Below are 5,193 nucleotides of genomic sequence, written 5' to 3' on the forward strand. Positions count from 1 at the left end.
AGAAAATTTTATGTGCAAGTCCTTCCAAAGTTTTAGGGAACAGTCCATGCTGTTCATTAAATGCCCACCAGGTGTTGGGCCCTGTGCCAGGCACTGAACCGTAACAGTGTACAAAGTTAGGCACTCTCAGTGCTCTCATGGCACTTACAATTTAAAGGGGGGGCAAAGGAGTGGGGGCACATATTAATCAAAGTGTCTTACATCTCAGCCCAATTATTAACTGAGGTAACGCTCTAGAGAAAAGGGCCCCAATTCTCTAGGAGGGTTTAAAAAAGAATCTCACATAGACAAAATGTGGGGAGTCTCCCCTGACCCAGGGATGGTAATGCTGACTTCTACCATCGATAATAACATTGCAGAGAGAGTCCTACAAAGGTTCTGGAGCAAGAGGGAACATGGCACATTAGAAGGGCTGAAAGATCAAAATGGCTGAATTTTAGCAAGTGGGGAGTAGGGCACAATGAGGCTAGAGACGTAAGCTATGATAAAAGGATGAAAGGACCGGCAGGTCATATTAAGAATTTGAGGGCTTCATTCAAACAGTGATAGGAAACCATTAAAGACTTTTAAGCAGAAAGGAAACATGACCAGATTTGTGTCGTGTTTTTTTAAATATTTGAAAATATCCCTTGGGCAATAGTGTAGAGAACAGACTGGCGACAAGCCTAGGGTAGACGTTAAGGAAATAAGTTTGGAGGCTCCTGCAGTACTCCTGGTGAGAAAGAACGATGGCTTGGATGGTATAGATTTACTGGATATACAGCAGTTAAAATCAACAGGTTTGGTAAATGATTAGATAAGTGTAGTTAGGAAGAGGGAGGTACATGTATGGCCCAAAGCAACTGGATAGATGATTGCAGTGGTGATATTCTCTGAAATAGAATGCACAGAAAGGGAACCAAGTTTTTGTTTTCAATTACTATTTTTTAATTTTTTTCTTCCAGTTTCATTGAGATATAATTGACATACAACACTGTATAAGTTTAAGGTATACAGCATAATGATTTGACCTACATACATCATGAAATAACTACCATAATAAGTTTAATGAACATTCACTATCTCATATACTTACAAAATTTTAATATATATTTTTCTTTATGATGAGAACTCTTAGGATTTACTCTCTTAACAACTTTCATGTATAACAGTGTTTTCATGTATAACAACTTTCACATATATCAGTGTTAATTATATTAATCATGTTGTACATTACATCCCTAGTACTTATTTATCTCATAACTGGAAGTTTGTGTCTTTTGACCACCTTCATTCAATTCCCCTCCCCACACCCCTCACCTTTGGTAGCCACAAATCTGGTCTCTTTTTCTATGGGTTTGTTTGAAGTATAATTGACCTACAACACTAAGTTAGTCCCTGGTTCACAACATAGTGAGTCAGTATTTATATAAATTATTTATACATATATACATTATATATATACATATGTACATTATATATACAGTATATACAAAATAATCACCATGGTCAGTCTAGTCACCATCTGTAGCCATACAAAGATATTATATTATTGTTGACTATATCCCATGCTATACATTTCATCCCTGTGACTCATTTATTCTGTAACTGGAAGTTTGTACCTCTTAATTTCCCTCACCTATTTCACTCATCTCCCCACCACCCAAGAGAACCAAGTTTTGAGAGGAAAGATAGTTTGTTCTTGGAGTACAGAGACTGAGGTGCTTTGGGTATAATCAAGGACAATGCTGAGCAAGCAGTTTGATATATAGGCGAATAGTTCTGGGAAGAGGTCTGCGCTAGATGAAGAAATTTGAATGTCAACTGCATATTTACTGAGAGGCTAACTGAAAACTCTCCAGGAGGAAGATTAGATTGAAAAAAGAAGAGAGCCTAGGACTGAACTTTAAGGAGCCCAACATTTAATTGCTTATAGAGGAGAAAAAGCCTGCAAAGGATTCTGGGAAGGAAGGGTCAGAGAGGTTGGAGACATCGGTGTCATGAAATCAAAGAGAAGAGTGTTTCAGAGAGGAAGAGGCCAACAATGCCAAATGCTGCTGACACTAACATTAAGCATTCTTTATATGTAACAGCATGGAGGTTATATTAGTTATCTACTGCTGTGTAACAATACCCTAAACTTCAGCAGCTTACAATAACAAATGTTTGTTAACTCATGTAGTTTCTGAAAGTAAGGAATCCAGGAGCTGCTGAGCTGGGTGTTTCTGGCTCAGCCTCCCACGAGGCTATAACCAAGATGTCAGGCAGGCTGTGGTCATCTGAAGAGTTTACAGGACTGGAGGATCCCCTTCTAAGATGACCCATTCACAGCTGGATTCCCCAGAGCAAACAACCCAAGAGGGACAGGTTGAAGCTGCCCTGTGACCCAGCCTCAGAAGTCATATGCCATCACTTCTGGCGTATTCTGTTCATCAGCAGCAAGTCAGATAGTACAACCCACACTTAAGGGGAGGGGAATTAGACACTACCTTTTGAAGGAAGAATATTAAAGAATTTGTGGCTATATTTTAAAACCACCACAGAAGTCAGATGATCAGAGGGAGCACCATTTCTGTGGAGTACGGAGGGGTGGAAGCTAGACAGGAGTGGGTTGAGAAGTGAATGTGTCCAGGAAATGGAGGCTGCTAATGTAGATGACTCTCTCGGGAAGTTTGCGAAGGAAAGAAAAGAAATAGGATGGGAGCTAGAGGGTAAAGTGAAGGGAAAAGAAGGTTTGGGTTATGGTTGTTTTTAAGATGGGACAGACTTAGTAAGGTTTAAGTGCATGGGAAGGACCCAGTTGGGAAGGAGCAATTGGATATGTAGGTAAGGGAAAGAGCAGTTGAGAGCGTAGGGTTTGGGGACAATGGGAGGGAGTTGGACCCAGAACACAGTTATAGAAATTAACCTTAAATGTGATGAGAAACAGCACTTCTAATGCAGCAGGAGGGCAGGAAGGATAGAGGTGGTTATGGGTGCATTTTAGTTTGGTTTGGGGAAGATGAGGGAGTTCTCATGTGATAGCTTCAATTTTCTTTCTGCAGTAAATGGTAAGGTCTTCTGACAGTATGAAGGAAGGGGAATAGTCGGAGGTTTAAGGAGAATAGAAAAGATATGAAATAAATAACTGTAGGGAGCAGGAAATCAAACGGAGAATTACCCAGAAATGTTGAGGGCTGATATGATGTTGATAATCACATTAATCTGCTGGAATTATAAGGAAATCTCTGGAAAATGGAAAGCAAATGGCATCAGATTGAAAGAGAATATCATAACCTAAAATGTCCAGTGGAGAAAACTGAAGCAAAGCAGTAGAGCAACTTGAAGGTTCTCCAACCTCAGAGGCAGTAGACACGGGGAAATAGGAATGAGACCTAGCTGGGGCAAGTAATAAAATAATCTTCCCCAGTTTTTGCAAAGCAACTGGCAGTAGAGACCTCTGCCTCCTGGTAAGAGCAGCGAGTGTGAGTGTAAGTAGCTGAGCCAGAGAGGCAGGGCATTGCAGTGCCCACAGTAATAATGTGGTTGTCCCTGGTCCCAGAAGACTGGTCACTAATATAGACCATCCAGGCTGGTTTCCATGGTGTATATATAGACCATCCAGCAGCAAATTCAAACTCTCCTGAAATTCCTGGCAAGAAGATGAGATACACACATCTAACATTCACATGTGGACTAATAGGGAACTTCAAAAATCAAGATGAACACCCAACCCAAGAACGACAAAACATTTGAGGGAAACTCTAACATCAAAACTAAGAAACAGGGACTTCCCTGGTGGCACAGTGGTTAAAAATCCGCCTGCCAGGGCTTCCCTGGTGGCGCAGTGGTTGAGAGTCCGCCTGCCGATGCAGGGGACACGGATTTGTGCCCCGGTCCGGGAAGATCCCACATGCCTCGGAGCGGCTGGGCCCATGAGCCATGGCTGCTGAGCCTGCGCGTCTGGAGCCTGTGCTCCGCAACGGGAGAGGCCACAACAGTGAGAGGCCCGCGTACCGCAAAAAAAAAAAAAAAAAAAAAAAAAATCCGCCTGCCAGTGCAGGGGACACAGGTTTGAGTCCTGGTCCAGGAAGACCCCACATGCCGCGGAGCAACTAAGCCCATGCACCACAACTACTGAGCCTGTACTCTAGAGCCCACGAGCCACAACTACTGAGTCTGCATGCCACAACTGCTGAAGCCCACACACCTAGGAGCCTGTGCTCCACAACAAGAGAAGCCACGGCAATGAGAAGCCCGCGCACCACAACAAAGAGCAGCCCCAGCTCGCCGCAACTAGAAAAAAGCCCATTCGCAGCAATGAAGACCCAACGCAGCCAAATAAATAAATAATAAATAAATAAAAATAAAAAAAAAACAAAACTAAGAAACACTACACTTCACAAAAGAGAGAAGTAACACTTAAGGAAAGAGAACTGATAGAGCAAACAGAACAGGACTTGGTTCTTCTCTCCTCTGAATGAGGGTGAAGAAACTTGCTCAGAATATCTTATACCTGAGCCTCAGCTGGGAACTTCACAAGCCAAGAATTGCCTCTTTGTACTCTGGTTCTATTGTGACAATCTCCCTTATGCCAAAGGATGACTAAGAGTCTAGTCATCTGAATGGAAACAGAGTTACATATTGGATGAAGACACATGGCTTTAAATATCAAAATATTTTCCCAGCATACCAAACAAAAGATTGTGTTATGTATGTTACAATGTTAATGTAACAAATGGTAGAATTCAAGATGAAAAGCACTAAAAGGGACAAATATTGATATTTCATATCAATAGAAGAACAATTAACAAAGAAGTATTAAATGTTTATTTATCTCACATTAGAGCTTGTAAAAATATGAAGCAAAATCTAATATAAGTATCAGACTTCTCAGTTAAGATGATGAATTTTCTCTTTCAATACCTAATGAAACAAGCAATAAATGGTACACACACACACACATGCCATCAACATTGGTCAAACAAGATTGGTGGCCAAGAAAACAACCAGAATTGTCTGGAGCAAATAGAGAAGTCCAGCTTAGCTCCTACCTTCAACCTCACCTCCCAGCAGCCTTCCTGGTGAATTAATAAGATCCTGAAAATTCTTGCTAATGCCATCAAACCTAGAATGATGCAACCTGAATGAGAATCCTTATTTTTCACCCCTTCTGACTAAGAAGTAGTACATATGGGTCCTAGAGTAATCAATGGGACTGACTCTCAAACAAAA

The sequence above is a fragment of the Mesoplodon densirostris genome, chromosome 3 (assembly GCF_025265405.1).
Source record: "Mesoplodon densirostris isolate mMesDen1 chromosome 3, mMesDen1 primary haplotype, whole genome shotgun sequence".
Classification (NCBI taxonomy): Eukaryota; Metazoa; Chordata; class Mammalia; order Artiodactyla; family Ziphiidae; genus Mesoplodon; species Mesoplodon densirostris.